The 23,536-nt window shown below is 47.3% G+C and overlaps 1 protein-coding gene across 2 annotated transcripts in view; it reads right to left on the reverse strand.

Annotated features, from left to right (window-relative positions):
• The window catches only part of sema6bb (sema domain, transmembrane domain (TM), and cytoplasmic domain, (semaphorin) 6Bb), a 708,346-nt gene that overhangs the window by 409,043 nt on the left and 275,767 nt on the right, over positions 1-23,536 (reverse strand). The window lies entirely within an intron of this gene.

Consider the following 23,536-nt stretch of genomic DNA (forward strand, 5'->3'; position numbering starts at 1 on the left):
AGAGATGGAGCAGCCACAACCCCCTGGGGCAGAGAATTGCAGAGATTCACAACCCTTTGAGTGAAGTTATTTATCCTCATCTCAGTTCTAACTGATTTGGCCCTCTATCCAGAGATTGTGCTCCCCATCTCCCCCCCCCCCCCCCCCCCCCCCCCTCGTCCACCCATCACATTTTAGATTCTTTAACTAGTGGAAACATCTCTCAACATTCATCCTATCAAACTCTTCAGAATCTTGTATCTTTCAATGAAATTGCCTCTCATTCTTGAAACTCCAGAGAACATAGGCCCAATTTACTCAGCACATGGACTCAATTTACTGAGCAGTGGGCCCAATTTACATTGCACATTGGCTCAATTTACTGAGCCTCATACAGTGCTTGGCTTATTTTCAAAATGTGTGCTTTGGCTCACCTCCCTCCCCATAACAGGAAATTACAGGTTTTCTTCCACCAATGTTACCTCTGAGCTCCCCTAAATGGGCAATGTGGCCACAGGGAACGAACCGGCCATGCACAAGTGTGGTCACAAAGCAATCTTAAAATGACCAAACAACAACACAAATGCCTCGTGCACAACAAAATGAAATTGGAGGGAAGAATGATTGGACTCAAATTGGAGGTGCAACTCACTCCCAAGACAGCCGCTCATCCTTCACAGCAACTCATCCTATCAATACACCAAACTGTAGGTGAATCAAATATGATGTTTAGATGTGTATGCTTTCCAATGATCAGCCAGCAAACCCTTTTATGCCTTCCTTCCCCCAAAACCATTGGGGCAAATTGTTACAGAGGCATGTAGACCCTGTGGGCCATTAGAAATGGTGAGTGGGACTTAGAGTCCGAAATCCCATCCCCATTTCCAAAAGATCCCATTTTTACGGTGGGGGAAAGACGGTGGGGCATGAGGGAAATCAAAACTGAACAAGAACATTTTAACTCCATGCTGAGTTCAAACAGACCCCATTTTTAATGTAGCAAAGGTCAACTCGCAGTGTGTAAGTCATAACATGTTATATTAGACCTCAGTTAAAGTAACTTTTCAAAGTTACTTTAATCCTCAGCCCTTTAAATTAAAAAAACACCCTGCTTGTATCAGAGAAAGGTTAAAACAAACTCAAGCTGTGAAGTTATTTAAATCCCCAACTTTTGAAATTTAAAAAATAGGCTGTTTGTGTTGGTGAGAGATAAAAAGGAAATATGTTCTCGCAGTTAAAACAGCTGTTTGTTTACATTACTCAAAAAAAATCATCTCATCATCATTGTTGCCTCACTGATTTCCACAATCTACAATTATCAGAAAATCCAAATATCACAATTTGATTGACAGCTCAAAGGGATTAAAGGATTAGCTGTCTTTGATCTGGGATTATGAAAACAAGTCTGATGCTTGTATAATAGATTAAGTGCTTGATAGGATTTAAAAATATTGATTAAGTTTCCTTGAGTGGGAGTGTGCTATTTACGAACGAACTGAAGGCTGTAATAGAGATTTAGGCCATTATTTTATTTCATCTTGACATGGCTCCTGAGGTCTGCTTATGGTAGATACTCTGTGAGATAGCATGGTGTAAGAATAAAGGCGGGTTTACATGATTTAGGATTAGGTTAGCATGGGGGTTATAAGGGGTCATGGGTTTACATGATTTGGCATTAAGTTGGCACTGGGACTATAAGGGGTCATTGGGCAAATAGAAGAGAGGCATGGGTTTGCATGGGTTAGCATGAGGGCATGGTGGTGGCATGGGGTGTGTGGAAACACCTGGGACAAAACCCGAGAGAACTGAGGCGGCCTTTTAAACAATCTGCCTTTGCATGTAGCAGCACCTCTGGCCACCTTGGATCTGTGTCAGGAGGCAGTGAGTGTATCTGCACCCCAGAGAAAAAATGGGCTCTGATGGAACACTTTCCGCCAAGGCTGGTACAGCGAGCTGGGATCAGTGCGGGGACCTTTGCTGTTCGTAGTATTTATAAATGATTTGGAGGAAAATGTAACTGGTCTGATTAGTAAGTTTGCAGACGACACAAAGGTTGGTGGAATTGCAGATAGCGATGAGGACTGTCAGAGGATACAGCAGGATTTAGATCATTTGGAGACTTGGGCGGAGAGATGGCAGATAGAGTTTAATCTGGACAAATGTGAGATCATGCATTTTGGAAGGTCTAATGCGGGTAGTGAATATACAGTGAATGGTAGCCCTCAAGAGTATTGGCAGTCAGAGACAGGTCACTGAAAGGGGCAACACAGGTGGAGAAGGTAGTCAGAAGGCATACGGCATGCTTGCCTTCATTGGCCGGGGCATTGAGTATAAAAAATTGGCAAGTCATTTTGCAGCTGTATAGAACCTTAGTTAGGCCACACTTGGAGTACAGTTTTCAATTCTGGTCGCCACACTACCAGAAGGATGTGGAAGCTTTAGAGAGGGTGCAGAAGAGATTTACCAGGATGTTGCCTGGTATGGAGGGCATTAGCTATGAGGAGAGGTTGAATAAACTCGGTTTGTTCTCATTGGAATGACTGAGGTTGAGGGGCGACCTGATAGAGGTCTACAAAATTATGAGGGGCATAGACAGAGTGGATAGTCAGAGGCTCTTTCCCAGTGTAGAGGGATCAATAACTGGGGAATATAGGTTTAAGGTGCGAGGGGCAAGGTTTAGAGGAGATGTATGAGGCAAGTTTTTTTACACAGAGGGTAGTTGGTGCCTGGAACTCGCTGCCGGAGGAGGTAGTGGAAGCAGGGACGATAGTGACATTTAAGGGGCATCTTGACAAATACATGAATAGGATGGGAATAGAGGGATATGGACCCAGGAAGTGTAGAGGATTTTAGTTTAGACGGGCAGCATGGTCGGCACAGGTTTGGAGGGTCGAAGGGCCTGTTCCTGTGCTGTACTTTTCTTTGTTCTTTTGTTCCTGACTCACATTACCTGCCTCAAGAGCAAAAATCTGGCCCATTCTGTTGCATGCTCAATTGCCACCCTAACGGAGAGCAACTATCAATGCGACACAAAGAATATGGATTTCCCCACTGAAGCATCAAGATAGGGTGGCACGGTAGCACAGTGGTTAGCACAGTTGCTTCACAGCGCCAGGGTCCCAAATTGATTCCTGCTTGGGTCACCGACTGTGCGGAGTCTGCACATTCTTCCCGTGTCTGCGTGGGTTTCCTCAGGGTGCTCTGGTTTCCTCCCACAAGTTCCAAAAGACGTGGGGTGGGATTCTCCCTGCCCTGGGCCAGGCTGGAGAGTCCCAGCAACCTGGCTACGCTGCCCTGACGCAGGCATGTGATTCTCCTGAGAGCGGAGAATCAGCACCATTGGCGCTGGCGTGGTTGGCGCAGCACCGGTCGCGGGCCGCTCTACATGGTCTCCCTGCGATTCTTCGGCCTGGATGGGCCGAGCGGCCGTAAGAAAAAAACGAGTCCTGCCGGCGCCGTTCTAACCTGCTCTGAGGGACCTCAGCGTTGAAAGGTCGGATGGTGGCCTGTGGGGAGGGGGAGGGGGGGGGGGGGGGGGGGGCGGTGAGGGGTGGCCCGACCCTGGGGGGGCCTCCGATGTGGCCTGGCTGGGGGCCTCCTTTCCTACGGGCCGGCCCCTGTAGCCCTGCGCCATGTTGCATCGTGGCCGGCGCGTTGAAGGAGGCCAGTGCGCATGTGCGCGTCAGCGCCGGTGTCACTACACATCCGCGGATCCCGCGGCGCACAGTTCGCGCCAGGATCATTCGTGCTGGCACCCTGTAGGGGCAAGAATTAGTCCTGGCAGCGGCTCGTTCATGCCGTCATAAAATGCGACGGCGTGGACACTCTGCTGCAGGATTAGAGAATCCCGCCCGTGCTGTTTCGTGAACTGGACATTCTGAATTCTCCCTCAGTGTGCCCAAACAGGCGTGGGAGTGTGGCGACTAGGGGCTTTTCACAGTAACTTCATTGCACTGTTCTTGTAAGCCTACTTGTGACAATAATAAATATTATTATTATATTTTAAGTTAAAGAATAAAAGATTAATGTTGCAGATTGCTATAAACTCCAAAGTGTCGAATAGATATCCACCTCGACTCAATGCTATCTGATCCCACCTTACATGCGCCTTTTACCTTCTATGAACTAAAAAATACTTTGATTAGGAACAGGAATTAGCCACTCAGTTCTGTTTCCTCAATTTGATCATACCTACTTTGCACTAGCTGCCATACCATTTTCTCATCTTGGCCTATGTCCCTCGATTCCCTCACCTCATTGTCCAAAATCTGGTTCCAAGACAGTGTTACCTGGGGTATGTAACAGCAAGATCCCTGAATGTATGTACCAGACGTTATAATCTTAAATGTGCTGCATTTCATCTAATTGTGGACGTACAAACATTCTAGTGAGATGAAGCCTATTGTGAACAATAAACCGATTCATCTTACGTTAAGTATATAAATGAACAAAATGCAGGTTTCATTAAGATTCAATCAATTCCCTACTTGCTTCTTAATAGCAGAAAAAGTAGCAAAATATACAGGTCTACCTCTCCTAATAGGCTTAATTCATTCTCCAAGTCGGCAAACCCTGAAGCGACTGGAACTAATCTTATCCTAAAGTTTCATATTTTCATGCTTTGCTCAAAGCTTTATAGATCTCCCACGAACTGGTGAGAAAACGAGATGTCACTGACTCTTCCTCCCTTATTGTTCCAGATTGAAGCTGCTGGCTGCTTTTTTCCCAGAGATGGCAAAGCAAATACTGATCTCTGATCTTCGTGTTAAGGGCTGGCTCATTGAACTGCCAATCAAATTTACCACCTTGAATGAGAAGTCACCTCCCCTGGCGTGGGCACCGTGTTAACTGCACTGACCCATTGCTGACTCTCCTGAACAATAAAGCTGTGAATATTCCCAGGAAATATTGGTTGACCTCCATTATGTGGCTGGCAATCCAAATCCCTTCCAGGCTGCATTGGTAAAAATCATAAAATGTTACAGCAATAAATACAGATAAATGTTCCCTGATCTGTGTTGGTGGAGGGTCAAGTTCCCAGTTCAAAAATTACCCGCATGGGTTCACCTAATACTCTAAAGACCCTGCCCTTAATACAAACCACATCCCTCCCCCACCCTCCGAGACCTGCCTGACTGGCTCCGCTGACCCCGATCCCCCTTTAGGTAGTTGCAAGGGTGACATCCATCATGCCTCCTCTCTGCAGACATGCATTTGCTCTTGTAGTAATCCAGCAGACACGAAGATAAAGGCTAAATCAAATTTATTTTAACGCTAAAGTAAAGTCATACATGCGACATACAACACCAGTGTCCTAGCCCAGCCCGGGTCTCGGAGACGGTATTTGAAAGGCTCAATAACGAGTCCCAACTGGACAGGCGTCCGCCCGTTACCATGGGAACTCGTGTTCTACCAGTCCCACGGGGGGAATCGATGAGTGATCCCACGTGGTCCGCATGAGGATTATCACAGCTCCGCAAGTGGTTCAACCAGTAAAGGTAGTGAGATGCTGCCAACAGTCAGGAAGTTCGCAGTTTGGATCTCTGATCATCAGTTTGGTCGCAGTCAAGCGACAGGATCAGGTCGGCGGGCAATGCCTCCTATAGTTGAATACCTTGCCACCATTCAGCGCCCTGTCTCCATTTGAAGAATGGCCACTTGCGGCGAGGGATTGCTTGGGCTCACCTACAACTGTGGAGCTGTGTCCCATCAAGGAGTCAGTACCTTCAAGACAGAAGGAAATGGAATTGGTGGAAAAGGGAGTGGAAGAAAAATCTGCAAAAAGACAGGATCCAAACTCAAAAACTGAACACTTAGAACTGAACCAAGCTTTTTGGCTGAACCATTAATGATGCAGAATAGCCTCCAGATCGAAGTTTGATGAATTAGGATCATAGAACATACAGTGCAGAAGGAGGCCATTCGGCCCATCGAGTCTGCACTGACCCACTTAAGACCTCACTTCCACCCTATCCCCGTAACCCAATTACCCCTCCCAACCTTTTTGGTCACTAAGGGCAATTTATCATGGCCAATCCACTTAACCTGCACATCTTTAGACTGTGAGAGGAAGCCGGAGCACTTGGAGGAAACCCATGCAGATACGGGGAGAACGTGCAGACTCCGCACAGACAGTGACCCAGCAGGGAATCGAACCTGGGACCCTGGCGTTGTGAAGCCACAGTCCTATCCACTTGTGCTACCGTGATGCCCAATCAGTTTGGGATCAACTGGCCTTAAAATCTAAGGTAAAACTAATCTACTCAATCCTAATTGCTGGAATCCTGTGCTTTGTGGACCAGTTTTCTTCGCTTCTCCCTAATTCTGCAGAGGTTCCTTTATTAAGAAGTACATTTCCACAGACATTGGCCAGCCTTGTCTTAGTATCAATCTTTCCAGGTAAAGGTGGTTCAGAGAGCTGGGGGCAAACCCAAATCAGGCATTTTGGGCGGCCCTGACAGAATTTTATGCTCACTGGGCAGCAAAAGGGCAACCAATCGGAGGGCCGGCTGTTCTCCAATCCTGACATGGCTACCAATAGAGAGAGGCATCGCGGACACTGCCCTGGCAACAATGTGAGTGGAGCGGAGCCAGTGAGGCAGGCCCTCGTAGGTGGGGGTGTGTGGTAAGGGCAGGAGAAGGCATTGCTGCTGGGACAGCCACTGTAGTTGGGAGGCCTCCATGTGTCCACGTAGTGTCATGAAGGAAAAGAAAATCTCCAATCTATGCTTATTACTGATCTCAATCGGTGTTTGTTGTATTGTTGACAATGACAGCAGCAGCCCAAGCTAAGAATCAGTGATATTCCCAATCATTCTCCAGTTTAATGCTGTTGCAACAGTCAATGCGCCTCCAAAATAATTCCATACACAACAGGCGCGATTCTCCGCTGCCCACGACGGGTCGGAGAATAGCGGGAGGGCGTTCCCGACATTTTTCACGCCCTCCCGCTATTCTCCCCCCCCCCCACGGCCGCCCCACGACACGAATCACTGCTCGCCGTTTTTTACGGCGAACAGCGATTCTCCCCAGGTCGATGGGCCGAGTTCCCAGGCCTTTACGGCCGTTTTTACGGCAGCAAACACACCTGCTTGCTGCCGTCGTAAAAACGGCTGCAACATGCCCGTTCTGGGCATCCAGGGCCCCGATTGGCACGGCAGTACCACGGCCGTGCCAAGGGGGGCATGGGCCCGTGATCGGTGCCCACCAATCGCGGGCAGTGCGTCTGTAACGGACGCACTCTTACTCCCTCCGCCGCCCCGCAGGATCAGTCCGCGGGGCGGCCGAGGGAGATGACGGCCCCGCGCATGCGCGGGTTGGACTGCTCCAACCCGCGCATGCGCGGCTGACGTCATTGTGCGCGTCAGCCGGCGTGACGCTTGGCGCGCGGACTTAGCGACGGTCGCTAAGGCCGCGATGCCGTGCTTCACGGGGCCCCACTGCTAGCCCCGCCTGGGGGGGAGAATCGGGTCCCGGGAGGGGGCGCGGAGGCTGCCGTGAAACACGGCCAGTTTCACGGCAGCCTTTACGATTCACCGCATTTGCGGAGAATTGCGCCCAACATTTTTTAAGCCACACTGATCTGATCAATGGTTATATAAATTAATTATATATATATTTTAATTATTTCCTGTGGTGTGGGTGTCACTGGCAGGGCCAGCATTTGTTGCCCATCCCTAATTACCTTTGCATTTAAGTGACTTCTTATTTCAGATGGATTTTTACGATAATCACTGATCATTGCTGTGGTCACCATTACTGGGACTAGTCTTTCGATTCTGGAATTATTAATTCATTGAATTTAAATTCCACCAGCTGCCATGCCCCCAGGACACCAGGCTAGGGATTATCAATCCAGTGACATTATCACTACACTACCAATACCCCGTATTATAATCCAGTACTCCTACGGCAAAGTGCAACAAACGGTTGATATCAAGTGAGGAAAAAATTCTGTCTGGCAATGATTATTGCCCCTTCCTAGACACTGATAGGTGAACTGGACTTGGGTGGGGATACAGGCAGTCATTGACCCAGTTAATCCAGATACTTAGTCACTTTAACTTAAGTAGGCTGAATATGAGCCTGTTGTGGCCAATCCACCTACACTGCACATCTTTGGGTTGTGGTAGTGAGACTCATGCAGGCACAGGGAGAATGTGCAAACTCCACACCAGGGCCGGGATCGAACCCGGGTCCTCAGTGCTGGTGGCAGCAGTGCTAACCACTGCACCACCGTGATGCCCCCAGCGAATATTCAATTTGACTCCTGACATTCATGAAGAGGGACCATGGACACAGAATCCTCCCATTTCACTGCCATTGGGCTCAATGGCGGGGGGGGGGGGGGGAAGGGGGGGGGGTGAGGGGGGGGGGGAGAGATACTCACGGCTGCCACTGTTCGTCGTTTTTTGAGGGATTGAATGCTTGTGGAAGGGGGCGCAATCAAATGATCTGCTTTGACCTGGATGGTGTTGAGCTTCTTGAGTGTAGTTGGAGCCACACTCATCCAGGCACGTGGAGAGTATTCCATTACACTCCTGACTTGTGCCTTGAAGATGGTCGACAGCCTTTGTGGGGTCAGGAGATGAGTTACTCACTGTAGGATTCCTAGCTTTTGACCTGCTCTGGTAGCCACTGTATTAATGCTAGTCCAATTCAGTTTCTGATCAATGCAAATCCCCTGGATGTTGATTGTGGAGGATTCAGCAATGGTAATGCCATTGAATGTCAAAGGGCGATGGTTAGATCCTCTCTTGCAGGGGATGGTCATTTCCTGGCATTTGTGTGACGCAAATGTTACTTGCCAGTTGTCAGCCCAACCTGGATAGTGTCCAGGTTTTGCTGGATTTGAACATGAACTGCTTCATTATCTGAGGAATCGTGAATGGTGCTGAACATTGTGCAGTTATCTGCAAGCATCCCCACTTCTGACCTTATGATAGTGGTGTCCTGGAGCTGAGATGATTGACCTCCAACCACTACAATCATCCTCCTTTGTGGAGATATGTCTCCAACCAATGGAGAGTTTTCCCCTTGACTCCCTCTATGTATTACTTGCTGCTTAGGCTGTCTGACACGCAATTACCCACAGGATCCTCCACTGGTGCCGCCTTGGCTGATAGAGACACCCGCTGATGGCTGGTATGAAGCTGATTTGTATCCCTCTAATGGGATGCAGAGGAAGGTCTGACAGATTCCTCCTCCCCCCCCCCCCCCCCCCCCAACTCCATGCTCAATTCTCGGCAGCCAGTGGGAAAACACGTCGGCCCAACACAACATGCCTTGCAAAAATTGGGCCTCATCTGCATAATGTCTGAGGCTGTGTCCAGAGTTCGGGTTGGAGGCCACCAGCGAGACTGTACCCTGGAACACCACAGCAGTGAGTGGGAGAATCACCTATCAGGTGGATCTTCCAGCTTCAGTGTCATCGAGGATGTTCATCTTCCAGCCTCAGAGTTTTACTGGATGTCCATCTTCTTTCTTCAACAGTGGATCAATGATGTTGGGCACCTTTTAAATATGGCACCCAGAAATGCCGGCAGGACGCTTCATTTCAAACCTGTCCCGCCATAGCATATGGCGCAAAATCCTGTAATGCATAATTAATTAAGGCTGGGCCGGAAGATATAGCGCCCAATCTAACAAAACGGGGACAGAGTCCCATAGCGAGTGCGTTTAGCCGTGTGTTTCCCGGTATTCACAGCACTGAGAAACACCCCTCTATCTAATGCCCATCCAGTTAGATATGGGGCCTCAGCAGGAAACGCGTGCTCAGACCACACTGTTTTCTGCACTGAGGAGTTCCATTCGCCAGAACTCCTTAGTGCAGCGAGGGATCGGGACGCAATTTTAATCCTGACGCGACCCCATAACCTCGCCAAGACCCAACTCACTATAAGATGGTTCCCTGGGCCATCCTGAACCTGCACAGTGCAATCCCCCGGCCCAATGATCGCTGCATGAAAAATGCCAGCTTGGCACCCTGCTAGCTGGCAGTGCCACCTGGGCAACTTGGCAGTGACTGGCTGGCACCCAAGTGGCACTGCCAGTACTTCACATCGCAATGTCTCACAAAATTGTATTAGATCTCATGAGGCATAGCGAGCCGGGTAGATCTTGGGAGCAGGGTCACTCACAGTACCGGCCAGGTTGCATTGTAACACCGTGCTTTTTGGGCACAGCTTGGCCGGTAGATCACACCCATGGTGTGGTTCCCTCTGGTTTCACAGCGGGAAACACTCCCTGTCTCCACCCCCGCCACAGGGCTTAGTTCCAGATGGGAAAACGTTTCCGTTGTGCGAGAAACATTTTTAGCGCAAACTATCAGATTCTGAAGCAAACTGGCCAGAAAATACAGACTTCCTAAATAGCATAAACAGAAAAGATTGCCAATCAATCACTCGAATGACAGAAATTAGTCACAGACAAATCTCTGGTTGTTGCTGGCTTCTGCACCTTGTGTCTTCCCCAGCAAAGACTTCTTTTCTGGAGGCTAATTTTCACAGTCTCAGGAACAGTTGGCAGCCTAATAAGACTAGTAAATGCCATGCAAGTGGATGTTAATCATCCCACCATTATGCTTCCGTATGTAGCCACCTATTACAAATGCATTTTGACTGTGTTCTCAAGTTTCGACCTGTACTATGAAAAGTTGCAACACCTGTATTGTGTCAGTCTGCTCACATCTCCCAGTAAGAAGTCTTACAGCACCAGGTTAAAGTCGAACAGGTTTGTTTCAAACACTAGCTTTCGGAGCACTGCTCCTTCCTCAGGTAAGACTTCTTACTGTGCTCACCCCAGTCCAACGCCGGCATCTCCACATCATGGCTAACATCTCCCAGGAGCAAGGGTAAGGAGAAATGAAAAAGAGAGAGGCTTGGAAGAGGAAATAAAATAAACACATTCTTAAATTGACTGAAAAGGAGAAAAACATTTGCTGTGTACTTGAGAAATGATGTGTAAATTTGCAGAAATCCACCTCGACGAGCTCAATTTTTGTTATGACAGATTTATTGGAGTGAAAGCCTGGGGAAATGCTGCTCTACCCTTTTCCTCATATTTATTACAGTTAATAGCTGTATTATTCACCACTGACTAGCTGCAGATACTCTTAAAACGTTCACTAAAACAGATTTCAACAGTACATCAGTGACATGTGACATCGGCTGAACGCAATCTTACTACTTTCTAAAGGATTCAAGAAGCAACCTTCTATTTTGTTGTTTTGTAGATTATGCACACATTGAGGTGAGGGATGTTAGCATTGAGGACCTGAATGCTTTGCAACTCAGGCGTGCAGTGTTCGCATCAAGCACTTTCTGGGCAGACAAAGCACAATCGGCTGTAACATAAAACATCTTCCCTGTCGCAAGAATGTATTTCACCTCAAAATGCACTCACCCTCTCCCCCCACCCCGCCACACCCAACAACCCCCCACCCCCACCACCCTGCGCACTCTCCAAATTTGGTTGCCAACTGCATGTCAATTGATTCAAAGTTAGGGGCAGTTTATTCCGAGCAGGCTCATGTCATTAGCAACTAAGATTGTTGCCGATAAACGCAGAAGAGGCTAGACAATAATAGTAATAATAATCTTTATTAGTGTCACAAGTAGTTTTACATTAAATTTGCAATGAAGTTACTGTGAAAATCCCTAGTCATCACATTCTGGCGCCTGTTCGGGTACACAGAGGGAGAATTCAGAATGTCCAATTAACCTAACAGCGCGTCTTTCGGGACTTGTGGGAGGAAACCGGAGCACCCGGAGGAAACCCACGCAGACACAGGGAGACTCCGCACAGACAGTGACCCAAGCCAAAAATTGAACCTGGGACCCTGGCGGTATGTAGGATTCATATCAGGATCAGAAAGATACAGGTCCACTTGATCCAACCACTGCAGCACTCAGTCCTCTAACACATGTTTAAACAGATTACAAAATCAAATATTTGCGATCTTCACTTAAGTGAACGTTTGGACAGAATGACTTAAAATATTTCACTCAGCATAGTTGCCTTGTGGCTGAAAGGATAAATGCATATCCAATACTGAACCGCAAGGTCCTGGAAGATCTAAGGCTTGATCCATCACCTGTGATGTGCTAAATGATTTTAATCAAAACAGTATTTGAGGTACATTGTGTGGCCTCAGTGCTGTTGTGTTTCTGAGGAGAAGAATCCAACATTAATGTGATGCGAGAAAAAGAAAGTGTGGTGGAGGCAGGTTCAATTGAGGAATTCAAGAGGGCATTAGATGGTTATTTAAATTGGAACATTGCACAGAGGTATGGGGAAAAGGCAGAGGAATAGCAGTAAGCCATGATGCTCGCTTGGGGAGCTGGTGCAGATACGATGGGCCAAATGGCCTGCTTTTGCACCTTAACAATTCAGTGATTAAATTGAATCCCTGTCTGTCCTCCTGGGTGGATGTGAAGACACATGGCGCTACCTCAAAGATACGCAGAGGAGTTTGCCCTGTTGTCGAAGCCAATATCTATCCTTTAACCAACATTGCTAAAATAGATTAGCTGGCCATTATCACATTGCTGTTTCTGGGAGCTTGCTGTGCAAATATTGGCTGCCGCATTTCCTATAATACTGAGTACAATTTAAAAAATAATTATCTGGCTGTACAGTACTGTGTGAAAGGCTACATAAATGCAAATCTTTTTTCCCACCAGAGATCCTGGGTGAGTAAAGCATTTGCATGCTCACAGACTTACATCAACTCCCTTGGGCCACAGGCTGCTGGCTAGAGCTACTTTGGCACAAAGCTCTGGAAATGGCCTCGTTATACCTCTGCACCTCTCTCCCCCTCTCTGACACCTCCATTCAGATGCTGCGTAAAACCCAGCTCTTTGGCCGAGCTTTGGGTCATCTGTCCTATCATCGAATCATAGAATCCTAAAGTGCAGAAGGAAACCAATCAGCCCGTCGAGTCTGCACTGACCCTCCAAAGGAGCACCTTAGTTCACTCCCCCGCCATATCTCCATAACCCTGCAATCTAACCTGCAGCTCCCTGGACACGAAGGGACAGCATAGCGTGGCCAATCCACCTAACCGGCACATTTCTGCGTGTTGCCGAGTGTCAAATTCCATTTGATGAAATTCCTATGAGACGCCTTGGAATGCTTCACCACATTAAAGATGCTATATAAATGCAAATCGTAGTGATGTTCTCTCTCCCCGTCCTTCCATAAATAGGGCTGACACGCATAATTTTACAAAGACTGGCCACGCTTGAAATGTGACCCTCGTACCCTTGGAACTGTAGCTTTCACACCCTCAGGAGAGAAAGGGAAGAAGAACAAAAACAAAATCAAGCTTCTGAGAGGCTTCCACTCAATTCCATGAGACTGACATTTGAATTGATTTTTAAAAAATTGTTTTGAGTTCATTTTTGTTTACAATGACAGCATACAATCCTTGCAATTTTAACTTCAGACGTGCTGATTAAGTTTCAATGGGATCAATGGCTTGAGAATGTGCTACGGTTGTGTACTTCAAGACTTATTGAAGCTGTATTCTTTGTCGTAGAAAATGAAATTTGGAAATATTTGAATCAAGTATTTGATACACCAGACACACACACACTTAAATTTGAAGTGAACAGCGACTTTAAACAGCTGCAGCAGCAAAGAACTTACCGATCACATTATCTGCGTAATTGTCTAATCAACTGAAAGGGAACACTGAGTGACTGACTGAGTTAGTCACTGAGATCTTTCACCTTTGTGGCATAGGATCAAATCCTGAGCAGGCTGACAGGATGAAAGTTTCCTCCTGCCAGCTAGGAGTTCAATCCATTTCTACATGTCCTGTAAGCCGTTTCGGACATTAACCTTTGATTCGATTGTAAACTAGCCACTGGAATGAATGCAGAAATTGTTACATATTACATTTTATATTTGTGGCAGCAATATAATTAACCTCTGTTAAGGTATCCAGAATGTGTGCCTGCTAAAGCTGTAATTAAAAAATCATAAAAGATGAGATCATGATTGATTCTAACCATTTTCTTGTTTACATATAGCGGGTTAATGGGATATTATTATGATTGCTGGAGATTTTCTGGCGATTACCGTACATAATTTATGCAGAGTTGTATTTAGTCCCAGCTAAACAGGTCATGTGACATCTTAGTGGGATACAGACGATTTGACTCATGGGAGGAGCCAGGTCTGTCTGTCGTTTGATATAGGCTTTGGGTCTGGCAAGACAGAAGGATTTTTACGGTGAACAGCAGTTTTTCCAAATGCTGCTAGTTTGAGCAGAAATGTGTTAGTTCTGCTCCTGAAAGGATAACTCTCTCCAAAAATCTCGAAACAACTGAGCAAGTAATCTGTTTGTTAACTTCATTTATAAGTGGCATTTGAACTATATTGGGTTGCTTTGTTTAATATAAATTTAGAGTACCAAATTCTTTTTTTTCTGATTAAGGGGCAATTTAGCGTGGCCAATCCACCTACCCTGCACAACTTTGGGATGTGGGTGTGAGACCCACGCAAACATGGGGAAAATGTGCAAACTCCACACAGACATGACCCCGGGCCAGGATCAAACCCGGGTCCTTAGCACCGTGAGGCAGCAGTGCTAACCACTGCGCCTCCGTGCCACCCGGTGTATTGGGTTGCTTAATTGGAGTTAGTAGCAGATATATATAGTAAGTTTTTCCTTTTGTTTAAACACGGTGGCAGTCTTAAAGTAGGTAGCTCTGTTGCAGGGTCCCGGATTCTGTTCTGGCCTCGGGAGACTGTATGTGTGGAGTCTGCACTTTCCCCCTGTGTCTGCGTTGGTTTTGTCCGGGTGCTCCGGTTTTCTCCCACAGTCCAAAGATGTGCAGATTAGGTGGATTGGCCTAAATTGCCCGTTAGTGTCCAAAGGTTAGGTGGGGTTACTGGGCTACGGGGATAGGGTAGAGGAGTGGGCTTAAATGGGGTGCTCTTTCCAAGGGCCTGTGCAGACTCGATGGCCCAAATGGCCTCCTTCTGCACTGTAAACTCTATGATTCTAACTATTTAACTGATAATTGTAAAGCTGCTTTATTTGATGTTAACGCAGTTAATTAAAGTTTGTTTGAACATAAAAGATACCTATACGTCAGAGACATCACTCCTGGAGTCAAATATCCGTTCTTCAGTTTTCAAATTAAACAAAGATTCTTTGGGGTAATAGCTTAACAAATGCTGGAGGTGTGGTCTGGTACTTTAACATCAGGGATGGCAATAAATCGGAAAACTGTCCAATGAGTGCCACTGAGAATAAACAGAATAAATGAGAAGGAAAAGAAACAGTGAAACGGGGAAATAAGAGTATTGCTCTGAACTGATCTTGTATACTTTAACTTGGAACACCAATAAAATGGGAAAATAAGAATATTGGTTCGAACTGTTTTTTCCTTCCACATCCAACCTGACGATTCTTGAATTTGACACCAGGAGCATGAATTAGAACTGCCTTATTCTCCAGCATCCCTGACTGGCAACTTTAGGACGAGGAAAATGTTTAACTGTGATTGGAATGTAGATGTGTGAGCATTCAACGATTTTCCTCATTCATGTTTAGCTTGCGAAATCTGACCTCATTCTGCCTCGCCTGCTCAAGAGCTAATCGACGGTAAGATGAGAATTTTTCCACCAAATCTCCCAACCTGAATCGCTCCATTAGCACAATTTTCATTCTGCATTTTATGTTACAAATTAAAACTACAGTTGCAGTATAACCGAGGTTTATGATGGTAATGGTGACACTAAAAGGTTTAGAAAAAGGTCACAAGAATGGAGTAAGTGATCTGCTGCAGTTATTTCCAATGGAAAAAGGCTGCAATTTGTCCATCAGCATTACTTGTTAAGCACTGTGGAGCCTGCTAACTGGAATTCCAAGTAAAGACATGAGTTCAGGTTCAATTTACTAAGAATTGAGCCTTTTCTGAAGCAATGCTTCCAGGTTCAAATGAAATGGGACTTTGAAGAGGAAACGACATGACTGAGAGAAGACTTTAGTCAGAAATACCAAGATCTTGGTACTGACAGTAGAAATTCACAACCTCCATTTCAGAACACTAAAAAGCAGCTTTACTCCATCTCTCTGCCTCTCTCTTAAGTAATGGAGGGGAGAATCCCCAAGGAAATCCCACTGTTTGTTTCAGTTTAGCATGGTTGATGCAAAATCTGCAGTGTAATAATTCCCTCCAAAGGGTAGGCATCACCCCAATTTGGTTTCACATTAAGAAGTCTTACAACACCAGGTTAAAGTTCAACAGGTGTGTTTCAAACACTAGCTTTCGGAGCACTGCTCCTTCCTCAGGTGAGCCTGATGAAGGAGCAGTGCTCCGATAGCTAGTGTTTGAAACAAACCTGTTGGACTTTAACCTGGTGCTGTAAGACTTCTTACTGTGCTCACCCCAGTCCAACACCGGCATCTCCACATCATGGTTTCACATTGTCTGCAGCATAACTCCGACTGGGGTGAGGCAAAGTTTCAAGCACTTTCATGGACTAGTTATTTTTCCGAAGAAAGGTTGGAAGGGCTTTCTGCAGCATTTTTAGTGAACTCAAAGGCCTGCATTTGCAGAGTCGGGACATTTCCAACCTCCGTAAACCCAACCCAGGAAAAGGTGCGCCGAAAGTTTCGATATTCTGCTGGGGGTGCCGGGTTAGTGAAAATGAGAGTTATCATGGTAACTCAGGAAAGTGTTTGAAGGCTGCAGGTGTGGAGGCGGGCAGAGCGCAGGATAACCTCGGTGTTCCAGCACTTTGTTCAAGTATGAACAAATGAATAAAACTAAAGACAGCCCTCCAGCCCACACTCCTCAAAGCTCCCACACATGCTCCATCCGTGCTGACCCTTGTGCCACCCTATGGCCCCCTTCCATGGACCCTTATACCCTCCAGGTAAATCTATGCCACTCTCCCCACCACGTGACCCTTCATAGCCCCTATCCCAACTTAGTGCCAACTCATGCCAACCTAAGCCCACCATGCTTAACCACAGTCTGTGATAATGGTAGGCTGTGAAATCAGCCATGCAGCACTAATCCTATAATGCTAACCCTCAGTCTTATGTCAACAGATGGAGTAAAATAGCAAGTACTGATGTATTTTTAATACTGCAGACACGTTTCTTCCAAAGAGCAGGAAATGTAATTCCTTTGACAGCGTGACAGTTCCCTTTGATGGTATAATTTAACAGTTCGAATGAACTTGACAGTTCTCATGAGCTTGATAATTCCAGTGAGTTTATGCCCTTTTTATGCATATTCATGTCTACTTCTAATAATCTCAAAAGATACCTTCTCTCTCTCAAAGTGCACTTTACCTCTCCTAAAGGTGTCCCAGGACCATATCCAAAAGGGTACCATACCTCTCCAACTAATGCAGCTAACTTTAGACTTTCTTCCACCTAGTCTAAAGTGCACAAGTCATGGTTTGGATATCCCAGCTACACTTTAACATGTGCAATTGTCTCTGTCAGTGACACATATGCTATTTAAAACCTATCCCAATTCCCCCTTCCTCCTGTGAAAATGTTAGGGATTGACTGATAGGTTTAGTCAGCACACGAGGCAATCTCCCTTACTTTTCTTTGAATTGTGTGTCATGAGATCCTTTATGTCCACGTCAGAAAGTAGTTGGGGCCTTGATTTAACATCTCATCCAAAGAATGGTATCTCCGACAATGCAGCACCCCTCAATATTGTACTGCCGTATCAGCCTAGATTATGGCCAGGATTTTCCCCTCCCACGCAAGATGGAAATTGTCACGGGCAAAGAGGAAATTTTGACGGACCAGCCAAAGGCCCTTTGACATGAAACGGGAATTTGCGGTCTCACAACAGCCGATATATTCGGGTCTCTGGAGTTTAAACATCTGGGGCGGGATTATGCCGCAATCAGCGGAGCAGGCAACTCCGGCGGAAGGAGTAGCATGAATCACTCCGCGTCGGGCCGCCCCAAAGGTGTGGAACCCTCCGCACGTTCAGGGGCTAGGCCGGCCCTGGAGTGGTTTGCGCCGCGCCGGCCGGCGGGGAAGGGGCTTGGCGCCATGCCAACCGGCGCCGAAGGGCCTCCGCTGGCCGGCGTGAGTTGGCGCAAGCGCGGGAGCACCAGCATGTGCTGGCATCATCCCAGCGCATGCACAGAGGGCTTCGTCTCCACATCGGCAATGGCGGACCGCTACAGCCGTCGGTGTGTAGGAATAGAGTGTCCCCGCGGCACAGGCCGGCCCGCGGATCGGTGAACCGCGATCGCGGGACAGGCCACCGTGGGGGCACGTCCCAGGGTCAGATCCCCCCGAAACCCCCGAGAACCCCGGAGGCCGCCCGCGCCGCCAGGTCCCGCCGGTAAGGACCTACTCTAATTTACGCCGGCGGGACTGGCTGAAAATGGGCGGCCACTCGGCCCATCGCAGGGCGGAGAATCGCCGGGGGGGGGGGGCCACTGCCAGCGGCCGCCGACAGGCGCGGCACAATTCCCAGCCCCGCCAAATCCCCGGTGCCGGAGAATTCGGCAGCCGGCGAGGGCGGGATTCACGCAGCCCCCCAGCGATTCTCTGACCCGGCAGGGGATCGGAGAATCCCAGCCCTGGTCACTTAATGATACCTTTCTGTTCATTTTAAAACTTGATTACCAGGATTGAATGCTGATAGGTGAAGTTCTGAAATCACGGGCTCAATTTATCAGCCATATCCCACTGGAATCGAGACGGGCTTTGGCCAGTAGATCCTGGGAAAGGTCTCTCCCGGGATTTCCGTTGTTATGCCTCGTGAGATCTAACCAGAACTCGCAAGATGTGGCGATCTGGATTCCGCCCATAATGGGTTAAATGAACTTAAAAGCCCAGTTAACCATGTCTACACCGGATCGAACCGCCACCCACATCTACCGACCTTGCTGAGGAGACCCCAACTGGGGGTTGTTGTGGTCCCCACAAATGGGAACCAGGCGGAATGACACTTAGGGGGGATCTCCCAGGCGTTTGGAGACCCATGGGCAGTTGGCTTCTGGGAAGGGTGGCAGCCTGGCATTGCCAGGGCACCCAGCTGGTCCTGCCAGGGCTGGCAGGAGAACTACCAGGTTGACAGTGCCAAGGTGCCAAGCTGGCATTTTGCTCAGGCTGAGGATTGGGCCTGGAGGTATCCTTCCTGTGTGAGGTGGAGTGCGGGATCCAAGGACCCGCTTATGAATGAGTTGGAGAGTTGAGAGTTCAGGACGATCTCTTCCTCCACAAAGATGCTCCGCCCATTGGAGCTTCTCAGTACAGGAAATTACACTAAGTGCGGCATTGGTGGAGGGTGAGTGGGGGGGGGGGGGGGGGGGGGGGGGGGCTTTCCTGTCAGTGCCTGAATAGCAACAAAGTGCCGTTAGGTAGCGGTGTTGCTCCTGGCACTACAATCGCCAGGAATGACCCCGCTAATCCTGCCCAGAATGGTCTCTGATTTTCTTTTGCTTAAATCGCGGCCATATGTCCACAGTTTTCCCTCAAGCCTGCCAGCCCAAAAGTAGCTACATCGTCCTGCATTATTAGAAACAGAAAGGTTGAAAGGTTGACAAATGATGTGACGGAATACACAGAGGCTGATACAATGCCTAAATGCAGATATCAACAGTGTGGGATGCCAACATCTAGAATGGAGAAGACATGTTCACAGCTGTAAACATGGAACCATGCAAGCTACCTTACTGTTGCACCAGAGACATTAGATTTAACACTGCTGAAACTGGCATTTCTTAAAATTCATTTTCAGGATGAAGGCATCGCTGACAATAATTATCCATCGTGGTTATCGGATGGATTATGCTGTTGTGGTAGCATTAGTCTAAACCTCTGAATTACTAGTCCAGTAATATGACTGAAGTGAAGGACCAGTGTCCACAGGTTGATTTAGTTCAGCCCACACTTATGTCCTAAGTTATTTGGGGATAAATGGAGCAGCATTGTTCTCAGAAAAAGTATTACAAAATGGAAATGTTCTGCTACGACCTACCTTTTTGGCACTTAACAGAGTACCAATCAAAGAAGGTCACGCTACTGCTGTGTCATGAATTGGTCACACCCTATCAGTGAGTTGAGGAGAATTCTGGTCAACTTAGACTGGGAAGCATATTATTTCCATTGAGAGAGGACGAAGGGGGGAAATCGATGATGATTCTAGATATCAGGAATAATCTGGCATTAGAAGTGTTTTCGCTGACAGAAAAACTTGAGAAATGTGGGCTAGTTCTTGAAAATAAGTTTTTAAGATAATCAAACTGAAGGTTTTCTGTTTGGAAGATAACGCTGGTGATTAATGAAGTTAATTACTAGTTGCGGTGTGGGGCCAAATGCAAGGGGATGCAAATAAAACAGTGCAAATAAGAAGTAAAGTCAGGCAAAGCTATTTGCCTGCAAGGAGTGGCAGATTTGTAGAACAAATTACCAGGGATAGACGCTGGAGTAAATTGAGAAAATAGGTTCAAGGGACAGTTTGATGTGTTTCTGGAAAGAGAAGGGATCGAGGGAGGGTGAGCATGTGGATGGATGGGGTTGAGATAAATGAAAGAGAAACTGCCTTGTTAGACCTAATTACCTTTTCCTAAAAACGCTTTTGCTACTGGCAGGCAGGGGTGTTCCTTCAGAGAGAGAGAGAGGTGGAGTTTCGGGCTTCATTATAATGAATAATGCAACAAAATGGTGTAACTTTATGCAACTTTACAACCTAATCTGTGATAATGTGAACATTAAATGAATACCATCTGTTACATCCCATTTCATGCATTTTGATGTCAATGCACACGTGAAAGCATGTCTTTTTTTAAGTGGAAGTTTTTTTTCTGTGAAGTGTTTTATGGGCGCACAGCAGATCCCATTTCCTTTTGCAAACATTCTTGGCTGGAGGCCATTGAGGATGGTTGGAAGTAGGAAACCTATTATCCACTGGGAATTTTAACTCCAAGCTGCTGATCAATTAATGGAAAGGGCCAGGTCTAGCTGGCTTCAAACGCACCCAGGGACACTCTGTGAGAGCTTGGGTTTAATGAATAAGTTTTTTGTATTAAATGGAACTTTGAATAGTGCGTTTTGTCCTTTTGCAAACATCTTGTGATTAATGAGGTATTCAAATGCTCTTTTCTTAAAAAAAAGAACGAGCAGTCCATTGTGGGCCGTAGGAATTTATTGAGTCTGGTGACTATGGGCTGGATTTTAACATTTCGACATGCTCGCAATAGGGGAGGCCGGTAGCCGGTTGGGAACTATTTCAGCGGCATGTTTATTCAATGTTTTTATTTAAACAAAGCTCAGCACTTGCATCTGACTTTTAGATTTCCAGACCGATTTGAGTGTGCGGGTGTGATGACAACCCCCAGCATTCTGCGTCAGCTCCACTATTTCAAAGGGACTCTCTGAGGGTCAGAAGGGAAGCATTCTAGACGTGCCAGAACTGAGTCAGAAACTGGACCAATGGACGATCAATGTGCAAAGGCTGCACCGCAAGCTGTCAAATGCATTCTTGGATAGCTTGTTGTTGGCTGCAAGCACCAGCACAAAGGTTTTTACTTCCCCCCCCCCCCCCCCCCCACCCGCAACAGGGCGAAGACAGGAGCCACATGATGACCACCACAGCAAGAGGCAGAGATACAGCAGGAATGCAACCTCAATCCTGGATACGGTACCGAATACAGCTCAGCAAGGTGAGTGCAACTCCACATTCAAGTGCAAACCCCCTCACACTGTCTTCCCCGATCGCCTCCTGCGCGCCATCCCCCTGATCAGCGCACCTTGCAGGCGAGGCAATCCCTCACCAGCCTTATTGCAATGTCACACCTATCCTTCAGTGACCATCCACAGATATTGTCCTTCCATCCACCCAGAACCTTCCACAGCTCACATTCATAATCCCCTTCTTGAAGGCGAGAGCACAGAGTATAAGGGAGGGGTAGCGAGCCAGGAAGTGGTCCTGCCAGCAGTGGAGCAGGTGACACCAGAAATAAGCTGGGTCTGCACATGTCTGGCCACTGGGAGAGAGATTGGGGTTTCCCAGCTACCTGGTGACAGAAAAATTCACTCAATTGTTGTCACCAGTCACTGACATCCGATTATCTACGCAAAGAAGACTTTCAAAACCTCTCACTTTGCCAGCTTCAATTCATGCCTTTTATCTGTCACAGGTCCCACAAGCACATTGCTGCCAGGAAAGGAAGACAAGGGGCTGGATTCTCCACTCCCCCAGCCGTGTGTTTTCACAGGGGGTGAGATTGTATATTCTCATCATTTGTCAATGAGATTTGCCATTGTAGCCACCCTAAGCTGTAGAGCTGCGCTGCCGCAGGAAAATTCAACCGGAGAATTCCAGCCATGGTCGCTTGGAGGAGGAGGAACTGCCTCAGGAACTATTTGGACACTCCAGCAGCTCAGATACATTCACCTGGGTAGAGCTACCAAGATAGATTATCACTGAAAATAAGAGACACGCCAAATCTTTTAACCTTGCATTCATCAGGACATTTCCTGGAATGCCACATGTAAAGGGAACAACAATTTATACTTCTTGAGATGAGAGTACTGATTGCTTCACAAGTGGAATCTGATTGGTGGAAGTGTTGCCATGCGAGATGTACCAGTTAACGGATGACTATCAGTTAATTGCCGAATTTTTCTTAAATTCAAACCTGGGGACTTCCGGTGGCAGCCATGGAGTAAGTGGTGGCACATTTGGCAGCTCCCGCTCAGGGCAGCTTTTTTGGTACTTTTCCCCATTTTGCTGGGCGGATGTTTTGGTGGAAAAAGGTGTGGAGCTGGTTGAGGAACGTTAAACTTCGCTGGTGGTGCTGATGGATGGATCCACGGACTAGAAGTGGGTCGTAAAGAAGGGAGCTTTTGGAGCAAGAAATAATTTTTGCGCCACAGGTGAAGATGAATAGTGGAAAGCTTCCACTTGGCCATGCAGCAAAATGCTCTCCAGCCTGGGCCAGCAGGGAAGTGCGGGTGTGCCATGTGAAGGAAGAAGCACAAAGAGTACATGATGTTGTAATGTGCCTTTAAGGGATAGCAGCATGCTGTCCCTTTCAGGGAAGTGTTTGTATATCATTCCAACATACGCAACATATGGAAATGTGGGCTCTTCCCAAAGTGCTTCCAACTCCTGATCCCTTGCACTGTCATCTACCGGCAAACGCACTCCCATCCACACACACTCAGTTAGATCCCCCACAAGCTTTCTCGTACCCCAATGGTCGTGTCTGCCCATTGGGCGCGGTCGCAGGTGTGGCGGTCTTTGGTCGGCCCTCGTGCAATCCAAATCCTGGAGGACATCAGCCAAGAATATCTGGGTGAGCAGAAGGGGGAAATGGGCATCCCTGAAAGTTGCCACCCAGGTTGAGAGGGTTGTTAAGAAGGCGTACGGTGTGTTAACTTTTATTGGTAGAGGGATTGAGTTTCGGAGCCATGAGGTCATGTTGCAGCTGTACAAAACTCTGGTGCGGCTGCATTTGGAGTATTGCGTGCAATTCTGGTCGCCGCATTATAGGAAGGATGTGGAAGCATTGGAAAGAGTGCAGAGGAGATTTACTGGAATGT

This window comes from Scyliorhinus canicula, chromosome 18, assembly GCF_902713615.1.
Source record: "Scyliorhinus canicula chromosome 18, sScyCan1.1, whole genome shotgun sequence".
Taxonomy (NCBI): domain Eukaryota; kingdom Metazoa; phylum Chordata; class Chondrichthyes; order Carcharhiniformes; family Scyliorhinidae; genus Scyliorhinus; species Scyliorhinus canicula.